Here is a 25,617-nt window from a genome sequence, read left to right on the forward strand (position 1 = left end):
TTCTCTTCACGTGCCAAAACCACAATATAAAATGAAGAAGTGTCACGTCACTCCTGCAAATTGGGGTCCTACAGTATACAGGGAATCGGGAATCTTTCCTTAAGGAGTCACATGAGTTCTTTCTTGGTGAATCCAAAGTCAACTGTACAGAAGTACCAGACAAGGTTTTCTTCAAAGAACTAAAGAGAACTATAGACTCGTCGGGAACTGCCAATCGCATACGATTAAAGAAAAGTAAACGGATTGGGGATCAGGTATTTTGAGGTCAACAGTGACATAAATTTGAAATAGGCGGTTACGATAAAACTAAAGATAAGAAGAAAAGGTTGAGGAATGTTGTGGGATAAGGGTGAGAAAGAAAAGACTGATTTAAGGGGTTATCTCACTGGGGTATTTTGCCTTCGACATCCTACCTCCAACCTCCATTTGAATAACTAGAATATGACTTCGCTTACGGAAATCTAGACTTCTCTAAGAACATTTCAACATTAAGAGGGGGTTTACACGGTCTAACGGTTCGTCGAACGCGGTTCGACAGACACGTGTTTAAAGTGATGTGCGAACTGGGTATTTGGTTGTCGAACACGTTGGTTAAACCCCAACTACCCCGTTCACACGTTCACACATCACACATCACACGTGTCTGTCGAACCGCGTTCGACGAGCCGTTAGACCTCTATGTCGACATTCGTCTAGGCTCTAGGTTTACAACCTATTAGGTCATCGTACAGCTTTGCTGTATATGACGGAAAGATAATTTGATATTTACAGATTAGAAAAAAATATATATTGTAACCGAAGTCTTTTTTACTCAAACTAATTCTCCACTAACGGCGCTGTTGAAGTGCGTTGAAGCTCAGTGTTATAACCTTGTAACTCCATCGAAAAGATTCAATCGAAAGATATCGCGCGGGTGGTAAAGAATCTTTTCCGAATGGTTTTTGGTGTAGAGTTATCTTGTGTTCGCTAGAACGGGAATTGTGTCATTTGTATAAGTACCAGTGAACCTCTGTGCGAACTGGGAAAACGCAGAGCTCTTCAAGAAGGCGTGGGAAAAGTGCTGTCGGAAGTAGTATTGAAGAAAGACCCAAAAATATAAGATAGAGTTTGAAAAATACTGTATGCGAGGTCAAAATAATGGAACGATCTGATGGAAGGATGTCCGGAAGTCAGTGGGCTAGTAATAGGAGTACACGAACTTAACACCATATTCTTTAAGAAAACCCAGATAAAGACAATCTGAATGAAATGTTCCTGTTGTAGTCAAAGCATTTTTTCTCCAGACCACACTTTTTATAAACACACGTCCACTACCATAGTGTGCCTACGTGTACGTCTGTACATAATATGTATGAAAGCGTTTCTAATGTTTCTGTAGTGAAATTTTTTCCTGTCTTAAGTTTCATACGTTACAGAGAGGTAATTTGCGGGACCTCAGGTTATCTTTAAGTACTTAACAGATACCATTTATCATTTAATGTCTTGGGCGTAAGAAAAAAAAGCCTTACTCGCCTAAAGGTTAGGATAACTTGAGCCTATTCGGAAGCGGATTTTTTTTAACCATCTTTGCGGTCCCGTGAAGGAAATATGTAAAAAATAAAACGTAAAACCCTGCAAGTGACTTGTACGTGGTTCATTCGCAAAGCTGCATCCCTTAATTATGCAGTCTAGCAATGAAATGAGGGCCTTTATGTAGGTAACACCCTACAATACAATCTGGCCCGCATGGGGGTCGAACCCACGACCTCCGCGTTATCAGCACGGCGCTCTAACCAACTGAGCTAACGGGCCGGTAGACATTGTGCAATCTTTTGTTAAAGTTATGAAGAGGTCGGTTGGGTTTATGCAGTGCAAGTGAGCCCTGATCAGCGGTTTGGGTTGATTTTTTTCCCTTAGAATATTTGAGTATAGACCAATTGAGTCAAAGAATTGGTCAGAAGTTATATTTACACACACACACACACACACACACACACACACACACACACACACACACACACACATATATATATATGAGTGATAGGGTGGTGAGTTTAAACGCCAAGAATCCGTTGAAGTTTTATTACTGACGTTTCGTCCAACTAGGACTTCTTCAGAGTGTACACAAATAAGACAATGACAATTTATATATTCACACAGCGTACCCGTTCCTCCCCGGTCAATGCTGTTGTCATCTCGCTTCCGTCTGGCCTCATGCATAATTAGGCTGCTTGCTACCCTCGCCAACTTGACAAAACCGTCCCGATGATTGCTACATGGGAGTGAAGTAATGTACGCTGCTTCAATTGTCCTTTCCTTTTTGTCAAGTCCATTATGGAGCACCTCTGTTTTTTACCAAACCGGCCGGTGGCCAAAGTTGTCGATATGTACCACTAATGAGTTGGAGTTTCTAACTATTTCTCACAATGTCGCCTGTTTTTATTCCCGTGCTATATGCCAGGTTCAGGCCTGCCTTGGTGAGATTTTGTTCTATGACATTTGAGCACTTGGAGTTGGGTACGGACAGATACCACGGTTCTCATCACTAGCTTCTTTACTTTTGCCACCCCTATTTCTTATTTGTAACGCCTTTTCCTTGTTTCTATATAAAAACCCTACTGGGTAACATAATTTTTTTTAAATATCAAAACTGTAATTAATTACTTCCTGTAGAAATTCCTCACTACATATTCTAAATGCTCTCAGGAAGAAACCTATAACGATTCCACTTTTTATTTTGTTGTGGTGTGCGGAGTAGTAATGCACGATGTCGTTTTTGTTCGTGCATTTTCTGTGGACTGGAAATGCTGTCTTGTTACCTCGTCTCCATATTACTGTATCCAGAAAGGCCAGATGGTTACCTTTCTCACGTTCTATTGTGAATTGGATGTCACGTTCTATCTTATTTAGTTCGTGTAACTTACCATCTAAATCAGTATTTTCGGGTGCGACGACGAGTACACATCGTCCACATACCGCATCCAAGTGGAATCATGGCCAAATTATTTCTATGAAATGTTTTCTCTCTAATACCTCCATGTACAGAGAAACTAACACGGCACCGAGAGGACTTCCCATAACAAGCCCACGACACTAAACATATTCTTCGTTGTTGAAGATTAAAGGATCATATTTTATACAAAGGGAAATTAGTTTTAAATAATCCTTCTTACCTATAGGCAAATCCTCATCTTTTATGTCCTTGACTACCTCCTCAGCAGCCTTTAATGCCCCGTCAATAGAAACATTAGTAAATAGGCTGGTTACGTCATAAGAAACCATGGTCTTATCTGATAGATCTACGTCCCTCAACCTGTCGATCAGGTCACTTGAGTTTTTAAGGTGGGCTTTGCTCAATGATCCTAGTCTAGCAGACAAGGGTTTGGCCAAGTATCTGGCCAATTTGTGTGGGGCACTGCGGATCCCGGAAATGATGGGTCTCATAGGAATGTTGGGTTTGTGCGTTTTTGGCAGCCCACGCATACTGGGTGGTCTAGGAGTTTCTTCCAGTAATCCCACTAATTTCTTGCCTCTGCTTTCATAAGTATACTCCTAGCTTCTTTCTTGATTTTTTCTCCTTCCCTTGCTGCGTAACCTATGGGTTTCTTAACATATGTTGTAGTGTCGCTTAGGACCTTAAACATTTTATCGTGGTAGTCAACAAAAATCTCACCAAGGCAGGCCTGAACCTGGCATATAGCACGGGAACAAAAATAGGCGACATTGTGAGAAATAATGTTAGAAACAAAGTAAAAGATGAAGATAACTGAGTTTACAGAATTCCATGTAAAAGCTGCCCCGCGACTTACAATGGCGAAACTAGCAGAGGAATTCACAAGCGGCCGATGGAACATAAAAATGACGTCAAAGTCCACCGGACCTCCAACTCATTAGTGGTACATATCGACAACTTTGGCCACCGGCCGGATTGGGAAAAAACGGAGGTGCTCCATAATGGACTTGATAAAAAGGAAAGGAGGACAATTGAGGCAGCGTACATTACATCACTCCCATGTAGCAATCATCGGGACGTCAGTAATAAAACTTAAACGGATTCTTGGCGTTTAAACTCACCACCCTACCACTCATTCTGTCTTCACACCTCAACACACACACACACACACACACACACACACACACACACACATATATATATATATATATATGTATACATATATATATGCATATATATATATGTATATATACTGTATATATATATATACTGTATAAATGTATATATATATATATATATATATATATATATATATATATATATATATATATATAGTTCGGAATCAGATTCTTTGAAAGAGTAGAGACTTTGATGCTAGAAATATTGCAGTGATATACGAGGAGAGTCAAAATACGAGAGAATCGTTTGATGATGAAGACCATATTTGGTACGCATCATACTTTCCATTCATTAGGGGAAATTTCCCAAGTACTTGAAGCCATTTTTCCCCTTTGGGGGGATTAGGAGTAGCTGAGCATATATCGAAGGAGTCCACGAAAAACGGCATTCATGTAGTACATAACTGTGGTCACCCGTTGTGTTGTGGCCATTCATAGCCCCTATTTTTTCTCCCCAGTGGATCTCCGAGCGTTACTTTGCCTTAATAATTATCATTTGCCACGATGTAGTTATGCATACATTTCCTGAAGACTAAGATTTAACTAGGTCATTGCTGTTAGACAGCTTATTCATCCATGGACTAAGGTGTTATAATCACTACCATATTTCAACATGTTTATAAAACGATAAGTGTAGTCAACCGTGTTATATCGTCCTCACATTTTTCGACAATAGTACCATTGAATCTATAAAAGGATCATGACCTTACGTAAGAAAAAATCGCTAATGCTACGTTGATTTGATTTTTTGTCGTTTTGTTTTTATATCTTCATTTTACCTATATCTGGAATCTGTGCAACGCCATCTGGAACCTCTTCAAAATCATCGTCCCGCAACACCTTTTCAGGATCCACAAGCTTGGCTACAATTCCTTTCCCAGTATCCGAAGAATACATTTTGAAAATATGCCCCCCGGGATATCGGAAAGTCGTCCTGGTATCCGGAATTTTCAATACTTCGGAATGTCTCATTCTGAATGTTGATTATTTCCAAAGTTTTCTCAAATCCATGGGCGTCGTACACTCCCGTTTCACCGGGGCCTTGGTTATGCAATGAGGTCTTCGACTGTTTCTATGAAAGTGGCAGTTGCCGAAAAGTCTGTCCAAATAAACATGTGAGGACGGAGTCTTTATTAAATAAGTACGACGTTTCACTTGTTACAGCTTTTTCAATTACATAGTCGTAATACACATGACTTGACTGAGATTAAATAAGAGGAACAGGGAAGGGAGGTAGAGAGGAAGAAGGGTCACTAAATACAAGGAAAGGTTAAGAAGATGGACAAAATGCAGAAATAAGGCCATGCAGATAAATGCAGAAAACAGGCCTTTAGGATTCTAAAAGGTCGTAGGCAGCAGGGCGGAACAGTCAAACGACTCATGTTATCAACCAGCGAAGTCGCCACCAACCTGACTCTAAATTTAAAAAACACCAATTTGGAAGTACTGTGGCAGACCAGTAGGACAAAACGCCGGGCAATAAAGCCGGTGTTTATCGGATTCCGTTCTCGGGATGTGAAAAATCCTACATTTGGGAAACATCACGCTATCTAAACACCAAGATCTGAGAACATCGATAAGATGTCCGCCATGATGTCACCATCAACGCGTGTGTTGCACACATGAACAGTAGCAACCACCTGATGGACTGAGAGAATGCAGAACTTTTGGTACGTGAGCCCGACAAGATCCATAGAAAATATTTGGAAGGAGCCATCATACAAGGAGCCAACACAATTGAATAAAATAGGGGCATGTTCAATATCTCACCTCACTTGATATCTCTATACCCATTGCCAACAAAAATTTAAGCTATCCCTAGTTGCCCTCCAAACTCCCTTTTTCCTATCAAGGTCGTTGTCCGTCGTCAGTATACAATTGCTCACCCTTCTTATTTTCATTTGTTCCTCGGTTGTGAGCTTATATCCTTCACCCAGTCAATTGTTCCATCTTAATATTTCCTGTTCCCAGACATTTGGTCCACTTTTTTAACCTTATCTAGTATTCAGTGACACCTCTTCTTCCTCTCTACTTCCCTTCCTCCCTCCCTACAACCCTCCCCCACTCTCGTTCCTCTGATTTAATCTCAGTCATGTGTATTGCGACTGTGTACTTGAAAAAAAATGTAACAAGCGAAATGTCGTACTAATAAAGGCTCCGCCCTTACGTGGTGTTTATTTCGATAGACCTTTGACTGTGTAGAAATTACTCGTAACTTTCAAAATCTACGCTAAAGAGATCGTTGGAGGTTCTTCGTTGAACTCTGGCAGAATAGGTGGATACCGTACACTGATAATTCGTTAGGTATCGGCTCGCTTCCTGCGTTCTTTACATGTTCTCGTACTGAGAGTTGATTATGACATGATTTGGAATCACTGATTTTGAAGGTAGAGAGCATATATTTTTACACACACACACATATATATATATATATATATGTATATGTATATAATGGAATAGAAATGTAATAGGCGCTGATGGATGCCAGGTGTTATTGAAATTCTATGTAACAGTACAATTAAAACTGCCGACACGGACTTCGAAAACTCGAGTTTTTTCACCTCTCTTAGTCCTCTTCAAGATAAGAACTATACTAGTAATGTGTATCTTGAAGGACTGCTGTCGATGAAGGTTTGGTGAAAAATAATGGCTACTGACTGACCAGTACCCTCTATATAGGGAGTCACAGGGAGAAGTGGGTGAGGTCACCGGTGTTTGGCAGAATGTTGGACTGTTGGCCGGTGGGTATTGCTGGTGATCCAGAGTGAGCTTCGGAAGCTCGGGCTTGGCTTCTTGTCGTAGGCTCTGCAGACTGGTGATCATTGGGCTGAAGGGCACGATGCTCCCGTGAGTGTTGAGGCACGTGTTGGTCCTGGGAGCGCTAAGGGGTGGGATGCTCCTAAGGTGGCTCAGGGGTATCGTACTACTGTTTTTTGTTCAATGGTATGATGAATCCAAGGGAATCTTATTTTGTGGGGTTTCTTAAATAATATTCTTTCCGGCAGTCTATAACTCGGTTGGAGCACTGTATTGATAACGCGGGCTAAGTGACCTTTGAATAGTAAAAATTAACTGAACTTTGGTGGTGGGGGGGTCTGTTCATATGGAAACAATGTATCGTGAGGCGAATTTTGTACCTCGTGGGATTTCTCTGCCGATGACGTTAGCATTAAGTCCATAAGGAGAGGGTCGTGTTTCATTTCATTGTAACCTTATTCCAGGTATAGAAGAAAAGCACCGCCCCCGGGTGGGCTCGAACCACCAACCTTTCGGTTAACAGCCGAACGCGCTAACCGATTGCGCCACGGAGGCACATCCGTAAGGACTTCATAATTATATATATATATATATATATATATATATGTATATATATATATATATATATATATATATATATATATATTCACAACATGCCAGCTAATTGAGAGAATGGCGACACGGGCCATACGATTTTCTGCTCAATACAGTACCGTGAATACACATCTAGATTCTAGAAAAATAATGATAAATTACATGTACAGTGCGGCGACAGGCTGGGTGAACTGACCTCGCGGGCCGTAGTTTGGTGATCCCTGACCTAACATGACTGTAATCTCGAGGTCATCCAGATCAGATTTCATGGTCTGGTGCATTACTCATTTATAGAAATATGGGTCGAGGGAATTCTGTAATATTCACATGAGGGGAGGAAGGTGTAAGTTCTGAGATAACTTCTATATTGCGAAGGCATTTGATAGTTTTGATGAGAAAAAGAAACCGGAGAAAGTAAAAATAGAGATTGAAAAATAAATGTGAAAATCCATGAAAACAGAAACTTATGCCAAAGACCAACACAACAATTTGTTATCAGATGTAATGAAGAACAGTATATCTTAGGTGCACTCCTCAACTATCAGGAAATCAATATATGATAAAGGCCTTTTGAGAATGATACGTATTTTCGTTGGAGGATGGAGGAACAAAGATAATCTAAGAAGTACTATGAATGGAAACTAGAAAGTAGAAGACCAATGGGACATCCAAGAATTAGATCGATATCAAATATCTAACAGGCACTGCACAGAAGGTGAACTTCACATGAAGAGATCGAGATAGAAAATATGGAGATCGTCGTCTTTGGAGTGAACTGACGCACCATAGTAACTGGCAAGTCTATCAGGTCTAACAAGAGAGGGGTGAGCAGGTAAGTGTATATATAATATATATATATATATATATATACATTATATATATATATATACATATATATATATATATATATATATAAATTTCTGTTGAATTTGTATTTCACAGAAGAGTGAAAGCCATTTGTGTTGCGTACAAGTTGGAACTAAAAGTTAATACGAACTAAAACATTATATATGAAAGAGCTGATATATCCCGAAAGTGGTCAATGCTAAGGATTTCGCTTTAGTTATTAATCGAAAAAGTATGAATTCCCGCAATGGTTAGGAAAATTTGGTTATTCCCAGGATGTAATATATATCTTTGTAGTGGATCTCAGGTGTTTGATGAAGGTAAATAATCATTTAAATTGTTATATACTTTTCGTGTTTCTCATATGGATTCCTTAATAGGTATGTTACTTGTCAGTCATTTACTTGGATAGATCTCGAAAATTTGTTACCCTTGAAGTTGATTCAGCAGTTCGTGGGACGATTCTGGTGCTCGCAAGTATACGGATAACATCAGCGGAACGAAGTCAGAAAGGTCCATGGCCAGAGTCTAGGGAACTGGATTTCTTGTTTCGTTTTGTTTTGACCTTGTAGTTCCAGAAGAAAACCTACGCCCCCGGGTGGGCTCGAACCACCAACCTTTCGGTTAACAGCCGAACGCGCTAACCGATTGCGCCACGGAGGCACAACCGAAAAGCTTTAGTAGGACTACTAAATTGTCAGTCATTCGGAGTTCATTGCCGAAAAAAGGCTGACCCCATGAGTCACATAACTGCGCCATCTGTGATGCCATGTCTGTACGCTTTTCAATTTAATGTCTCCAAGTTTGGTCTGGTTCCTATTTTCCACACTATCCAACTCGCGGTGGCCAGTTAGTGACACACTTGCACCATCTGCCATGCTCTTTTCGTGCCCATTTCCGTTTCCTCTCCTTTATCGTCGCCGAACTGTATAAATATTCTTTTTTTCGTTTAGTCTCTCTTAACCAACTTGCCCTCTTAACCCATTAGATACGATGATACGATGACGTCAACGTAGGCGTCGTGAGCGAGTGGGTATATAGGGATGCCGGCGTCGGCGCTTGTTTATATTTTGTAGTTGTTGAGTGACCCCTATATTCTGTGAACTGGCCTGATCTTGTTTTCCATGATAATTAACATTCAGGGTGAAAGAGAACGAGTAATATAGCTGTAACTTGATATCTTATAATGCGAGTATTGTGATGCATCATCGTACATCAGGCAGCTAATACTGCTCGCGAGAATTTTACTCGCATAGACTCGTATAGACTCGTTAATCCCAGCATCGAGTGTTCCCTTCCTCTGTGCACTCCTTACTTTGTCATCATCGTTTAGTCAGTTTCCAAGATTCACTTTCGTAGATTATATTTGGGATTATACTCTGGTTTTAAATAGCGTTTTAGGCATACAGTTTATCGTGTTCTTGTATTTACCAAACAGTCTCCAGTTGCGATACGTGTGATATATTTATGATTTAACAGGCCCAGCACATGAGGACATCGACCTAGGTGCTTGAGTTAGATTTCTTTAAAGATTCTCTTTATTGAAAAAGGGACATTTGGACGAGCTCCACAAGTCATTAGAATAGATGATTTTTCTCTCCCGAGTTTAACGTACTGCATGCATGCATGCATGCATGCTCTTTTGCGTGGCCCAGGGAAACCCACATTGTTTACTTATCTAGCGATGACCTACGCATGGCGAACTGTCTCTATGTTAGTCTGAATAATATTATTTACGGAATATATATATTCATAGTACGACTGCATGGTGTTAGGAATGGCTTGGGATTTGAGGGAAAGAACGAATCTGTAAGCTTCCCATTTCACTTGGCAATGAAGGTTCGAGGTAGAAGAGGATATAATGCTTCACGCCAGCTGTTCTGTTGACAGTTTGTGTGACGGCCAACGACTACACAGAAACTGGAAACAGCCCTCTGACCTTCCTATAGAATTCTCTCTGTGGGGATGGGGGCAGACTGATGTCTGTTGTGAGAATGTGGAATTGCCTTTGTCTCCGGTCAGGAATAAGTGAACACTGTGATTATCTTGTACGAAAAAGTAATAAGACCAGTAAAAGTATGAAAGTTGAGTTGGGTCTAGAAACCCTTCCGGGCACAGCTTTGACGCGTTCCCGAATGGCGATGATGGATGATATAAATTTTTGATTGAATTGAAGTATTTGATCCACCGCAACGTATTTGGACCGAAATCCTTCAGTAATTTTACAGACCTTTTAAACGATGTTGTACTAGAATGTATTTAATTACTCTACGTGGAATATAAGTTCATATTGATCTATGACCGCCGATAAGAACTTTGATGACGTCAATATACTTATGGGTTTCAGTCAGATTTCAACTAACTTGTTGATATTCGCTCGCTTGAATTACTGTTCAGTTACCAGTGTCATCTATGTACTTCAATCACTTTGTGAGGCAGTTTATATTCAGCTTAGAAAAACTAGTTGCTGTGACCAAAAAACAAAGTAAAATAAATAAGAAACACAAAAATGATACCTTATAGCCCATTTGCATATATTATATATGACAGAGAAGCGGCAGTACTCTGGAAATGTTTTGTTAACGCCAAGACTCCAAACCTGAGATACACTAATATTAAGAAAATATTCGAAAATCTAGACTTTTGTAGATTTTGGGAATAAATATAGTGAGCACACTGAAAACCAAGAATGGAGTCTTACAATATGCAGAAGTCAGGAAAGTTTATCGCCTCATTTACCGTTCTCAGTATTTCAGATATGTTCTAATAAAACTCCCAGGGCGGCATCCGAATCATCACAAGCCCCAATCTAAATTTATTTGTATTGCAAAACAATCTGGAGTTATCATGACTTTTTACATGATTACCCTGGATTATAAAAAAAACCACATTTGTTTCAATTTGTATCGGTGATTGTTTCAAATATGCCTTCGTGGAACAATCGGTTAGCGCGTTCGGCTGTTAACTGAAAGGTTGGTGGTTCGAGCCCACCCGGGACGAAGCTTTTCTAAAACAAACAAATAATGAAGTGAAACCGAAGACCCGTTTCTCCGAACTCCTACCGCGCGCCTTGCTGACGTCATCAGTAAAACGCGCCCCGTGTTCAGCTGAGCGTATTTCGTTTTTCCTTTGCCGTTTATTTTTCTCGAATTCTGATTTTATACATCTATAAAGATCAGATGGCGCACATGAAAGTCAAAAACAAATTCCGCGGTATCAGCACGGCTCTATAATTAACTGAACTAACGTACTGGTTGAAAATAAATGGACATAAAAAATGCAGAACGTTAGAATGTACCAAATTAGTCCTCATTGCGAAAATGTAAATATAATTGCTTTACCAGATTTGGCCTAAGGTTTAATGCAATATATACTTATACGGGACCTTCATCGTGATTCATATGGTATGGTCTTCATTAGACTGGACTTGGGCAAAAGGCTTCATTCTTCCTCAAATAGGCTGAGCGAAGTCTGCTTTCAAGAGACCCTGTGGTCATGTTATTATAAGTAACAGGAAGGGACTCGGGATATCTCCCTGAAGGGATCTTTTCTCCATAGGCTGATAGCTGGAAATTGTATCTGAGAACGGAAATTGGGTTTCTCTCACCTCACCCTAGTTCTTGGTGAAGACCAGCAGGTTTCCGTTGACGTCTTTGATAATGATGTGGTTGAGTTGATGAACTAAGTGATGAGGGATGACTATGGGGACGTTGTTTTATGATATTCAATATGAATTATCACTCAGAAATCTTGATGCCTTTCATAAAGATGAATATGGGAGGGTGATTGTAGTCCAATTTGGATTTCTGGAGTTTGAATACATTCTGGGTTATGTATTTTAGCGAATTGTGGAGACGAACTAACTCGATTAATCGTTGGCCTCTCGTACGGGCTGAATGACCTGGTAGTGCAATACTTTTTACCCTCCCTGGAGACCCCAAGTGTGGTTGAATGCTACCATTGCGATTCCGAATTCGATGTGTCCATGTATACAATTTGCAGAAAAATACAAAAACAGATTGTCTAACGCATTTAGGAACCTGACAAACGAGTAGCTACACCTACATTGTCCAAACCCTTACGTAATACAAATTAGAGAGCTTAGTGGAAGACCTGGAGGACATAAACAGGGAATTGGTGGGATTGAGTGTTGTTTACGTGGAGTGAAGACTTGCAGAACTACATGGCAGTCGCCACTTTTACTACTAATTGGAAAATGGTGTTTTATAACACATTTGTAAAAGTTCACTTTAAACCCACTATCGGAGAAATAATATCGGAAGTAGAGGAAAAACTGTATATTTCGACTACTATCTGTAGTCCTCTTCTGCTGAAAGGACCTCAGATAGTAGTCGAAATATACAGTTTTTCCTGTACTTCCGATATTATTTCTCCGATAGTGGGTTTAAAGTGAACTTTTACAACTAAGTTAATAGAATGTTATTCTGACTTATGGCAGAGAGTTGTATTCTACTGAGTGATAGTTGTGGTACAACATGGAGTCGATAGAGAACCCCATTTTGTCCGTAGTCCATTTTTAATTTAAAATCGTTAAGCATTTGATCAGAATAACATGCTGAAAGAACAATTATACCGTTGGACTACCAATCGGAAGACAATGAGATATAGCGTCCTGAGATTTACTGTGTTTCAGATGCACAATGAACAATTTAATACACTTTCAATGCCAAAGCTCGGAAAATTATGGTAGAGGAATCGTGTGTTGTGACGTTTAAATTAGGAGAAAAGATTGGTAGAGGTAAGCTGTTCTTAATTAGGAAAATAAATCTTAAGAAAGAGGCGACATTACCGCGTCACCCATTCCTGTCCCTTGCAGAATGTGCCATGTTAGAGGGGTTTCACTTGAAAAGATAAGGGACCACTGAAGTAGCATGACAAAACTATGATCCAAAGTCCGACAGCACGGGCAAACCTTTCGACAGTGTTAGTATAAAAGTAGACACCATCGCAGGAGTTGACATAATAAACCACAGGGCAGCCCACCAGCTCGGATGTATGGGGTACTATATGCATAGTCTTTATCCAGTCATTATTGTAGGGGCTTTTGTGACCCACACAGACCAGAATCATCCAACATTATTTTCTGTTTGTAGATCCACCTTTCACTCCATCAGAAAAGAATGCTAATATTTTTTAACTTTATAATATTCCTCCTTTCTACTACCCTCTTTAAATCACTCCTTTCTCGTCTTTGTGACTCCACCTCTTCAGGTTAATAATGTTCCCAAGGATAGAAGCGCCTGTTATCGACGAATGAGTTCTGAAATACCAGTATGTAACCGCAGAAGCAGCTTTCTTGTGATTACTATTTCAATTGTATGATCTGATGAGGTATTTTAGAACTATTTAGGCATTGAGCCTATCCGAAAAACATTATTCTCCAAGCTTTTGGATCACTTTCTTATGATTCGTTAGGGATAGGACAGCTGATTTAAGCGACTCAACCTCCAGGGTCAAGGTAGAGCCAATTTACCTATTCCTGTTCCCCATTATGAGGAGCGTCATGACTCAAATGGCTTTTTCATTCTGAACATTGAAGAGAACAAAGCCTAAATGGTTACCGTCATCACGTCATATCACCAACCCAACGACAATGATACAAAGCTGCCACATGGAAAGTGCATGCCTTGATTAAAGCATGGAAGAATGAATAAAGAAAAACCTATCCAAGTCGTGTTTTTCAGAATGGAATTATTCAGAGACTGGGAAAATACAACGATATAAAATGTATCGATTGCATAATATAGAGAAGGGAAGTTCTGGTAATAACGACCAGTATTCTCTATAGTTTTCAGTTACCATTCTTTTTTTTTCAAACTGAGAACTGTCATATCCGATTCCTCAGCCATGACATATAAGTTGTCCTCTGTCAAAGAAACACCTGAAAACCACATCCATAATTGCCCCCTCTTACTTTGCATTCCTTCACTGACATCCTTTCACTCCCCCTATCCTTGGCACTCCAACTATTGTTCTCCAGAAATGATATATGATGCATCAACCTCACGTAAGTGCCCCCAGGCTTAGCCTGTGTTACCTTAGAGTATTAACTTGTTTCCATCTTGGTATAACAATAATGAAAAACACCCTTTCGGATGTGCCTCCGTGGCGCAATCGGTTAGCGCGTTCGGCTGTTAACCGAAAGGTTGGTGGTTCGAGCCCACCCGGGGGCGCAGCTTTTCTTTTGTTTTCTTTTGGAACGGCAGTAAGGTCATAACGTAATGAAACCGGATATCCATATCCTCGGACACCATAGCCATGTACCTCAGAAACTTGGCTGCCTTTTGGAGTATTTGTTACATAAGTTGCAACCACTATTTTAGGGACTTGTGGTATCTTGAGGACCAGAGTCACGCAGCATGCATTTGTAGCTGGAGACAATTACATCTCAAAAATTCATGATAATCACCTGTAACTTTTATCTCATTTTTCCATTGTCCTCCTGAAATCTCTCCTTTTCCACCTCTGCGACACAGTATCGGCGCTTTATTGTTTTATAGTGTCTCCGGGGAGAGAAGCACTGGGCATCGGCGACGAAATATTGTATAATCGCTGACCTGGTTCCACTGATGTCATCAGAAGACCCGCAAGGTGTCACAATCACTCCCCATGCCATTTTCATGGGTCTTTGTATTTCCGAGTACGAATATTGTCCTTACAAAGGATTACAAAGGCGGAGCATGCCGACAGGAGACTTTTTGGTCCATATCTAGGTCGGATGCGAAAAAATCATAATAATAATGATAAATAGATAAAAACTATAATAATGTAAGTATCAAATAAAATACATAAATAAACGCATACGTACATAAATAAACCCATAATGCATAATATGATTTGAAGGTCAAAAGGTCCGCATGGAAGTCAAACCCACGACCTCCCCGTCACCAGCACGGCGCTCTAATCAACCGAACTAACAGGCCGATGTTTATTTTAAGAACGCTGATGAACCGACTTCACTTTAGCTAATTGAAATGTAATAAGTAATTCTCTAGAAAAAGAAAGGGGTCCAATAGTTGCAAATATTAACAAAGTAATGGAAGTAAACCTTTTAAGGTGATCGTTATTTTTTATTTTTTATTTATTACAAGCCGCGGGCTTCGCCCTCCCCAGCTTCGCCGGGGGCTTGGGTGCGCAAACAGCAGCCTACGGCCGCAGCTTTCCGCGCTCTAATCCCTCGTTTTCCCCTTCGGCCTCGGGGCGGAACCCCAACACGGGATCCCCAGCACGAAGAAGTACGCGAAGAACACGAAGTAGAATGCGAAGAAGAAACAGAGGAAGAAGAACGCGAAGAAGAGCGCGAGGAAGAAGAAGAAGAACGCGAAGAAGAAGAAGAGGAACGCGAAGAAGAGTACCACCTGACCCCGACTTACCCAAGCGCTTTTTCAAGAATATTTTTAGGGGCAAAGTGTCACCGTAATACCACCTGTCCCCGACTTCCACAGCGTTTTTTAGAATATTTTTATTTAGACTTAGATTATTTATTTTTGTTATGTATTTTTATTTTATTTATTTTATTATCATTATTATTATTATTATTATTATTATAATTATTATTTGCTAATGAACTCCAAGAACGGTTTCCTGATTAACTCCTTGATTTGGATCCACGTTATACTTTGTCGTAGATTAGTACCTTCAACCCCGTCCGAACTGAGACTGTTCATTTTTTAATAATGGCTGCAACTGGATATTTTATTCATCTTTGACCTCTCTCGGCAAAGAACTTTTTTCTGCACATATCATGAGATACTTTTGTCCGAATCTACCCAGGTCAGTTCTGTCTCTACTTTTTTATATACTTACCGTGGTTGTGTAGTGAATTTCCACGGCTTTCAATATTTATGTTTTAGTGATGTTTAAGACGAACTATTGAGTCACCATTTACCCACCTTTCCTTACCTTTTATGTTGGACGTAAATATACGTTGAACCTGTCCCTAAGAAAGGTACCCATCTCTATCCTCTCACTTATATCCTATATACCTAATATAAGACATGATAGAATTGAATAGACACCAATAAACGCATTTCAGCTCTTATTTAATGCTTAATGTTATTAAAATTTACCTAATATGTTATATTTTCCTAGATTTATGTTTCAGGTTACATACAAGATTAATCAAGCATGCCACGAACCAAAGGACCACTAGACCTATCTGAATTTCATCGAGGTCGTATTGTGGGTCAACATGAAGGTGGACTTAGTCAATGCAAAATATCTGAAAATCTGTCAATACCCCTTTCTATTGATGATAGAGTGATCGTACAATTCACCAGGGAGGGCAAGAAGGGGACAAAACCTCATTCAGGTCGTCCCGGGCCCTCAGAAAGAACCTTGCGTCTTGTCAAAAGAAATGTCGAAGATGATCTACGTTGCAAGTCCTCTGACATGGCAACACAAGCTGATGTCAGTCCCAGAACAGCTGTCAGGTATCTCCACTAGCTGGATTACTATGGCAGAGCTGCAAGAAGGAAACCACTCCTTCGTCCAGCCAATATCAATCGCAGAAAGGATTAGGCTGTTGAGATGGTGGAGAGACCCATGGCAGTGCTATATTATTCTTAATGGTAGAAGTGCGGATAAGTTGTCGGCGTTGAAATACCCCTTATATACTGTTATTTTATTTATTATTATTATTATTATTATTATTATTATTATTATTTTTATTTTTTTTTTTTTTTTTTTTTTTTTTTTTTTTTTTTTTTTTTTTTTTTTTTTTTTTTTTTTTTTTTTGCTTGAACCACCAACTTTGCGATGACCGATTGCGCCACGGAGGCACATCCGAGAGATATTTTTGTAATTATACCAAAGTGGAAATATAATTTAACACTCGTGAACAGAGGCCAAGACTGAAGTGTAAATGTGCGTGAACACATATAAATCTTAACTGGTTGGAAATTGTGTGGATGATATATCGGAGTACCATGGGTATAGGAAAGAATAGATGTCGGTGAAGGAGTGCCAAAGAGACCGCGAAGAGAAAGGCGAATACGGATATCCTTTGTTCTGGACTTTGTTTTATTGAAGACAACTGAAATATAATGGTTATGGAATCGGTATGACAGCCGAATAAAAAATACATATGAGGCAGTTCTCAAAAGCCTAGAAACAAATGCAATTGAAAATCTTTGCTCCATCTGAGGCGTATGGAATTGAACAGATGCTCTATGCCAACTTGATTCTACAGTCGATCAGTGCCCACAACAGACATGTTTAATTTTGGGCGACTTCAATGCGGTGAAGTATGAATTGAACCCATGACTCTAGGACCAAGAACAGTAATTGATATATCCTGAATTTTGCAAAGTCCAGAACGTTGAGGATTTGTGGTTCTGGGTCCTAGAGACGCGGGCCACACAGATAGACATTGTATACCAATGTCATAGTTGGCAGGAATCATTGGAAGGTCCTACAGAACTACAAGGTTTATTGAAGTGCTGGGTTCTCTTAGGGGTAGATCGTAGCATCTCAAATTGTTTTGAAGTGCTTGGAATCCTTCAGGACCATGGAGAACGGTGGAGTACCTTTAAACGTGAAACTGAAAGGTGCAAGGAGTGCACTGAGGAGCGTTCAAGGTAGAGGAAGGGTGTGACCTCGCGTTAGACCGTGAAAAGTATAGTGGGCCACGCTTTCCGATTAACTTGAGACTGGCACCGTTACAGGGTTCGTAAACTGACGACTGAAACTCATTACAATTGAAAATGAAAGGAACGTCAAGGCAATCACTGGGGATGTCTCTGGGTCCTTTAATGTAAAATTAAAGAACATATTCTTCTGCACAAATTTAACGTAATTGATCTTTAGGAATTACAAAAATTAGAATCTATGTGCAGGAACCCACCATTATGATTGGCCGAATTTTTTTTTTTGAACGGGTTAGTGAAGTTGGATTACTCGTGATTGCAAATATTGGAGCCCCGTCTTTCTATAAGATTAGTCATCGTACATTTTTTTTTATCCGGCTATATGAAATTGTTTGGTCATCTTTCTTTAGCTCCACATCGGCCCGTTAGCTCAGTTGGTTAGAGCGCCGTGCTGATAACGCGGAGGTCGTGGGTTCGACCCCCATGCGGGCCATATAACCTTTGGGTTATAAGCAATATTCATCAAAGAAATAAAAGAGGGTGAATGTCCTTTTATCCTGATGGTCACCGGAATGACATGTGGAGCTGGTGTGGTACCTCGCGGATCTTCCGATGACATCAATTTGGTATGCGGCCGAAATGTCTGAAGAAATGGACCAATGAAAGAAAAGTGAGGAATATACACTTTATGCACATTGGCTGTTGGGACAGGAAACATTGCTGGAAATTGGATAGAAGTTGAAGACTCGAAATCGTGACTAACATATGGAAGATTCATCGACAAACTTAATTTTACAAGAGAATAGGATAACCATGAAAAATAACGAGAACTTTTTAAATTAGCAACGCTGAATTTCCCATTGCCCGAATTCGTTTGTGTGTGTGTATGATTTGCCCTCCCACGTTCCCATTTATCTTGAATCCCAACGATTGATTGAGCATTGCATTGAATTTATAACTCAACAGTTTTAGGGTTCGAATGAATGTACCTATCCACCACCCGGACACTGCGGGGGACAACTATAAGTCGTGCGGTGTCGGCCAAGGCGGTAGCTGCTTGGCTTTGAATGAATCTGGCAGCTCAGCCAAAGTCCCTCTCCGAGCCATGAATGATACCCCACTCTGGCCAGAATCAGGGATCGAAGAGGCTTGTTCACCCTATGATGAAGCCTCAGCGCAACTGTAGCATAGGGATTGTTCAGTTTTTATAACTGCCATCTCCAGGCTCTGCACGGAAGCCACGATGGGCAGACACATGGATTAGTGACCATGACCGGGTTTGATGGCCCTTGATTTTTAAGTAGGTAATTTACCCTTTGGATAGCCTTATTTTACATCCATTTGAGTGTCCAACACCCTCATCACATGTAGTATTAGGTTACATGGTATCAAGAGAAAGAGAATTCCGCCTGGACTGGAATTGACTGAACTTGCCTCAGACCATATATTCCAACATTCCTATAGTTTAGGGTTATCACATTCCCATATGTACCTCTGCGCTCTACAGATTGATTGCCATCTCGGGACGGAACGTCTTGATTGCCCAACCTAAGTTGATATCCGTGAACTTTTTCACCTCGAGCCTTCGGCTTGTGGCATTTTCCCCAGTTTGTCCCCTCTTTGTCTCCCGGTACTTGGACAAAGCTCGATACTCAGTTGAGGGCAACTCGCTTCCCATGCGGTGGTAGTTGCTGGATGAAGTGTAGGGTTATGATGAGGAGGATGTTGTCCTTCGGGTCTCTAGACTTGATGGCAGCAAGCATGGAGAATTAGAGTGCGTGGTGTAGGGCAGTCTGGAGGACGACCATGTCCATATGCATAGAGCAGCTGGTGCCCATGATCTTCACACCTCCACACCACCTCCATTTCTAGCTTTGTTATTGAACCGCGAAGACCATCACTGCCGTTTTCCTGGGCGGACAGGTGTTGCGATGCCACCTGGAGAACCAAATCAGCGAGGTGCATGACCAATGCCATAGGAAATGGGTCTTGGTCTTCATTTCGTTATGTCCTCATTGCAGTTATGGAAGAAAAGTACCGCCCCCGGGTGGGCTTGAACCACCAACCTTTCGGTTAACAGCCGAACGCGCTAACCGATTGCGCCACGGAGGCACATTTCATAGGATTCTGTAAGGTGAGAACACCGATCTGGAAATACTCCAGGGTAACAAAGACCTGTTTTATCTGCAGGTGCTTACGTTAGGTTGATGCGTTAATTAAAGTAAGAGACTGCGTTCTTCTGCAGGTAGAGTTAGGGAAGTCTATGCAACGTGCAGCTTTTGAAACTCCCAGACGAGTAGATGAATCCTTGAGCAATGGGAAGGAAATAGTTAGAAATTGTGCCCTGAAAATGAAGTCTGGCCTTTCTTTCGGTGATGTTCTTAATCAAGCCAAGCAGTTTTGTAATCAATATTGTCGTTGAGTTGGCGAACTCAATAGATGGAAGATGAACATGAAGGCTTTGTTTTCGACAGTGCTTACTTGAGTTTGTTAAATGCCATCTTGTTGGAGAGTGAATTCAGTGGCACTCTGCACCAATTTTCAGGGCATTGAAGATGAGACTTAAGGAACCGGGTCTAACAGGAACGCCCGTGTCAGTATTATTTACTTTTTTGGCCTTTGTTGAGAGACATTTCGTTACCAACTAATATATTTGGTAGAACCTTATTGGGATGCACTAAGGTCCAGATCATCATGTTTAGAGCGGAAGTAATATCATGAAAAGGTCATTATTCCCCACAGAAGTTATAACTGGCAATGGGGTCCTGTAACTTTGAGTTTAATGAGATTATTTTTGTATCTTCCCCACAAGATGTGTTCGATACTAGCTAGATCTCTAGTCCAACTTGCTGTTATAATTAAAATGCTCGGTCCTAACCAGCGTCAAATTGTCACCTATCACTTTTGTAAATTTAATATTATCAACGCCATTCTCAACGGCCCGTTAGCTCAGTTGGTTAGAGCGCCGTGCTGATAACGCGGAGGTCGTGGGTTCGACCCCCATGCGGGCCATCTAACATTTAACGTAATGAAGATACATTATTCCAGTTTGAACAAGGAGATAATGCTCCCTGCATATCCCAAGCTTCATCAGGTTGGCACCTGGAGACTCCGATGACATCAGCGTAACCAAGCCAGCGAGACGCATGGCCAAAGAGTCCGAGGAATTGGATCTAAGGCTGTATTTCTTTGACCTTATTACAATAGCAGAAGAAAAATTACGCCCCCGGGTGGGCTTGAACCACCAACCTTTCGGTTAACAGCCGAACGCGCTAACCGATTGCGCCACGGAGGCACATCCGAAGGTATTGTTTAGGAGTATACAAATCTGGAAATATGTAAATACTCCAAAGTAACAGATCGAGACCTGTAAGTGCTTACGTTAGGCTGATGTGTCATATGAATCAAATCTGCCTGGAGTTGGTGATAAATAGATATCTGCATACTGTCAATTGATTGAGAACGAATTGATGTCGATTAAGAAGTGCCATGGGGCTTACGTAAAGAGAAGGACGAGTGTAGAACATGCTTTGTTCTGTTATCAAATGGAAGACAATTGAAATATAATGATTGAGGAGTCCTATATGAAAAAATATCCTAGTACATACAAGGGACATTACCTAGAGGGCCCCACACCACCAAGGCCCAAACTATATGAGACCTTCATCTTAATTCTTATGGTATAGTCGTAATAGGATTATCAAGGTAAGAGGCTGCGTTCTTCAGCAGGTTAAGGACATATTTGCAACACGTAGATTTTGAGACCCTCAGACTAGTAATAGGTAGAAACTATGCCAAGTTGCTTTGTTATCATTATTGTCATTGGGTTGGCGAACTCAAGTATTGGAAGGGTAACATGGAAGCTTTATTTTCTACTTTGTTGAAAATGGATTTGATGATTTTCTACGTTTTTCATAAGGTGGGAAAGGAGTGAGTTGGGCCTAGCTTGGACTTCGGGGGTTGAGAAACCTTAGTTCTCTCCCGCCAAACCGGTCTCAAGAAAGTGACTCAATAGTTCGACGAATCGTTGGTCTCTCGGGTGGGTTGAACGTCAGGGTCGCTCCGAAACTGTTGGTGTCCTGTATAGAGCACAAGATCACAAATCGCAACGATGCTGCTTCAGCAATCCCACACTGGTATTTTATCCTTTCGGCGATGACCCATGCTTTTCGTTAGTGAAATAATAGAAGTGGCAAAGGAAAATTGAAAACAGGGAAGTCAAAAGTGATGAATATTCTTTTTCGAGTGAAGTCACTCTAGTGTTATATTTCAGCGAGATGGTGGGCTCTCCAGAGGTGGTGTCTATTGATATTAGCACCATCGGAGTTAGATAATTGTTAAATGTTTGCCCCTAATGTACATTTTTTGCATCATTGTCATGTTTCACTGCCTCATTGACCCGTCATCGTCTTTAGTGAAGCCCCTCTAACTTGTTTCATTCCGTGAGAAAGAGGAATGGGTAGTTCGCTAAGTAAAAGTCGCTGATAATCACTACCTTCTTAAAGTACACTTTTTTTTTTTTTTTTTTGTAAAAATAAATTAATATTTTATTGTTGTAATTTGTATCGCGTATCTAGTGTTTTCCAACGCATGATCTTCCCTGCTGTGGCATTGAAATCTCCAACTTGCAAGGTATGATCTTGTATGTTAGGGCTCAATTTCGTCGCCTCAATAAAATGGCATTATTATTTGTAGTAGAACAAGTAGTGACTGATTCTGTTGCACAATATCTAAATTTTCTTGACCACGCTCACACCCTCAACCTCCAGTTGCTCTCTCTCTCTTCAACTAAGCCTCCAGCTGGTAATATGACAAGGTTCTGATATTGCAGGTGTAGCAGTTCATTTAGTTAAGTTAAAAGCCATACTTGGGAGAATAATTACATTCGGTGGCACTACACACCAGCTCTCAGGGCATTGAAGTCACTCTAACCGGTCGAACAGGAACGCCCGTGTCAATATAAATCGCCCCTTTGTTTTATTTTTTGGTGAGACCATAATTGAGTGCATTTAATAAAACCCAGGCCGTCATTTTGACAGCGGAAGTTTGATGTAGCGGCTCGCAGGGCAATTCGACTGATGTCGTCAGCGGGACGAAGTGCGGGAGGTGCATGGATAGCGTCCAGGGAAGTCCATCTTAGTTACCATTTCATAATTCCCTAATAAACTGAGACTGCATAGGGAAAGTACACCTGGGTAGGCTAAAAGTTCCTTTCACAATGGAACACGCTAAGCGATTGCACCACGAAGGCACACTAGATAGAGCAGACTAAATCTTACTGACCTTGTTCCAGAATCAGTTTTGCCCCGTTTCGGAAGAGGGAGATGGGTTAGTTTGATTGCCGCCGTACATAGTCTCCCGGTACAACATGACTCAATAACCTTTGGGAGGGAACTTGACTCCCTTGCAAACACATTTGCTAGATAAAGTGTAGGGTTATTACGAGGAGCCGGTCGTTGTCATTCGGGTTTCCAGACTTAATGGCTGAAAGCATGGAGAAGAAGATTGCCGTGCAGGGTAATCTAGAGAAAGACCGTCTCCGCTTCCATAGAGGTCCCATTGCCCATGGTCTTCACCTCTCCACACCAACTCTGCCTTTATTCTTGACCCGCGAAAGTCATAACTCCCTTTTCCCAGGATGAGGAGGTGTTGCTATGCCGCCAGGAGAACCTGGTCAGCGAAGTGCATGACCAATGTCGGAGGAAATGGATCTTAGGCCTCATTTCGGTATGACCTCATTGCAGTTATGGAAGAAAAGTACCGCCCCCGGGTGGGCTTGAACCACCAACCTTTCGGTTAACAGCCGAACGCGCTAACCAATTGCGCCACGGAGGCACATCCGAAAGGAGCTTTTATGATGAGTACACCAATCTGGATATACCTTCAGGATAACAGAGGGTGAGACCTGCAGGTGCTTACGTTCGGTTGATACGCCATTTGAATCATATCTGCCAGGAGACGGTAGTGATGAATAGATGTATATTGACACTTGTTTGGGGGGAGTAATTAATCAAAAGCACATAAAAGGGGTAGTTCAGAGAGAGCACACCCTCCTCTAAAAGTACAGTGCTGGATGGGGCCTCCTTGATTCGTATGGTATAGTCTTAGACGGATTGATAATCAGGGTAAGAGTCTACGTTATTGTGTCGGTAGAGTGAGAGAAATCTTTGCATCATGTTCCTTGAGACCCTCAGACAAGTAGATGAATCATTGAGCATTGGGAAGGTAATAGCTGGAAATTGTTCCTTGGAACTGAAGTCTGGTTTCTCATTTGGTGAAGTTCTTAATCAAGGCATACAGGTTTGTAATAACTATTGTCGTTGGGTTGACTAACTCAAGTGATGGAACGTGACAACGGAGGCTTTTGTTTTCTACAGTGTTCCAAACTGGATGGACATTCGACAATTTCGACGGTCCTCATGAAGGGAAATAGGAGTAGGAAATTTGGGCTCAACTTGGACTTCAGTGGCGAGGCGCCATCTTGGCTCCTTCCTAATGAGTCATAATTTCACTGCTTCATTGACCCCTTATTTTCTTTCGTGAATCCCCTCATCTTAATGCCATTAGTTTGGGAGAGGAATGGATGACGGTTCGTTCAATGAAACTCGCTACTGATCATTACTACTCTTTCTGAATTACGTGCTCTTTACATGTTGGCTACATTTCTTTGCAAAAATCTATTGACATTGTATCTTTGCCACCCCTCTCTCGTTCTTAGTGTTTCCCAACGCACGATTTCCGTCATGATCTTCCATACTTGGCATTGAAATATCCAGTTTGCAAGGTATGATTTTCTTTTGGTGTAATGTCGGTCATTGCTGGGCCCAATCTCGTCCCATTACTTTTTGTAGTAGAAGTGGTAACTGTCCATTCTACCAGATTTAACGATACCCTATGACCACGTTCACTCCCTCAAACCCCCAGTTATTCTCAATTTCTTCCAAGCTTCAATCTGGTAATATTTTAAGATTTTGACATTGCAGGTGCATTTCATTTAAGTGAGATTGTTAAGTGTCACCTACTTGGAGAATAATTACATTCAGTGGCACTCTGTATACCAAGTCTCAGGGCATTGAAGATATACTTTCAGGAGCCGATCAAAGAAGAACGCCCTTGTCAGTATAATTCGATTTTTTGTCTTAATATTTGGTGAGACATTCCGTTACCACTTTCTTAAATATATCTAGTTGAATTATATCGTTAGTGTACGTCATTTTGACAGCGGCGCATCATAGAAAATGATCTCCATGGAAGTTTTGGCTACCATTAGGTTTCTGCAACTTAGAGTTTATATGATGACCTCTGTATCTTCCACACAAGACCTGTTCGATACTGGCGACGATCTCTAGTCGAACCATCTGTTGTAATTCAGATACTCGACCTAACCAGGGTCAAAGTGTCATTTTTCACTCGTAAATTTGATCATTATCTACGCCTTTATGAAGGGCCCGTTAGCTCAGTTGGTTAGAGCGCCGTGCTGATAACGCGGAGGTCGTGGGTTCGACCCCCATGCGGGCCATCTAACATTTAACGTAATGAAGATACATTATTCCAGTTTGAACAAGGAGATAATGCTCCCTGCATATCCCAAGCTTCATCAGGTTGGCACACGGAGCGAGTCTGGTACCTGGAGACTCCGATGACAGCGTAACCAAGCCAGCGAGACGCATGGCCAAAGAGTCCGAGGAATTGGATCTTCGGC

At 41.0% G+C, this 25,617-nt stretch overlaps 1 protein-coding gene and 10 non-coding genes across 11 annotated transcripts in view; 4 read left to right on the plus strand and 7 right to left on the minus strand.

Annotated features, from left to right (window-relative positions):
• LOC143024572 (dynein axonemal heavy chain 7-like) overlaps positions 1 to 25,617 on the minus strand; it is a 377,264-nt gene that overhangs the window by 203,708 nt on the left and 147,939 nt on the right. The gene's annotated exons all lie outside the window — the stretch shown is intronic.
• TRNAI-GAU (transfer RNA isoleucine (anticodon GAU)) lies at positions 1,718 to 1,791 on the minus strand. The gene has a single exon. It is a non-coding gene; the product is annotated as a tRNA-Ile (tRNA).
• On the minus strand, positions 7,349 to 7,422 carry TRNAN-GUU (transfer RNA asparagine (anticodon GUU)). Its single transcript has one exon. It is a non-coding gene; the product is annotated as a tRNA-Asn (tRNA).
• Positions 8,897 to 8,970, minus strand: TRNAN-GUU (transfer RNA asparagine (anticodon GUU)). Its single transcript has one exon. It is a non-coding gene; the product is annotated as a tRNA-Asn (tRNA).
• Positions 14,428 to 14,501, plus strand: TRNAN-GUU (transfer RNA asparagine (anticodon GUU)). Its single transcript has one exon. It is a non-coding gene; the product is annotated as a tRNA-Asn (tRNA).
• On the plus strand, positions 18,335 to 18,408 carry TRNAI-GAU (transfer RNA isoleucine (anticodon GAU)). Its single transcript has one exon. It is a non-coding gene; the product is annotated as a tRNA-Ile (tRNA).
• TRNAN-GUU (transfer RNA asparagine (anticodon GUU)) lies at positions 19,954 to 20,027 on the minus strand. Its single transcript has one exon. It is a non-coding gene; the product is annotated as a tRNA-Asn (tRNA).
• Positions 20,854 to 20,927, plus strand: TRNAI-GAU (transfer RNA isoleucine (anticodon GAU)). The gene has a single exon. It is a non-coding gene; the product is annotated as a tRNA-Ile (tRNA).
• On the minus strand, positions 21,137 to 21,210 carry TRNAN-GUU (transfer RNA asparagine (anticodon GUU)). Its single transcript has one exon. It is a non-coding gene; the product is annotated as a tRNA-Asn (tRNA).
• On the minus strand, positions 23,677 to 23,750 carry TRNAN-GUU (transfer RNA asparagine (anticodon GUU)). The gene has a single exon. It is a non-coding gene; the product is annotated as a tRNA-Asn (tRNA).
• Positions 25,361 to 25,434, plus strand: TRNAI-GAU (transfer RNA isoleucine (anticodon GAU)). Its single transcript has one exon. It is a non-coding gene; the product is annotated as a tRNA-Ile (tRNA).

Source organism: Oratosquilla oratoria, chromosome 4, assembly GCF_046742065.1.
Source record: "Oratosquilla oratoria isolate Oo_2021 chromosome 4, ASM4674206v1, whole genome shotgun sequence".
In the NCBI taxonomy this organism is placed as follows: domain Eukaryota; kingdom Metazoa; phylum Arthropoda; class Malacostraca; order Stomatopoda; family Squillidae; genus Oratosquilla; species Oratosquilla oratoria.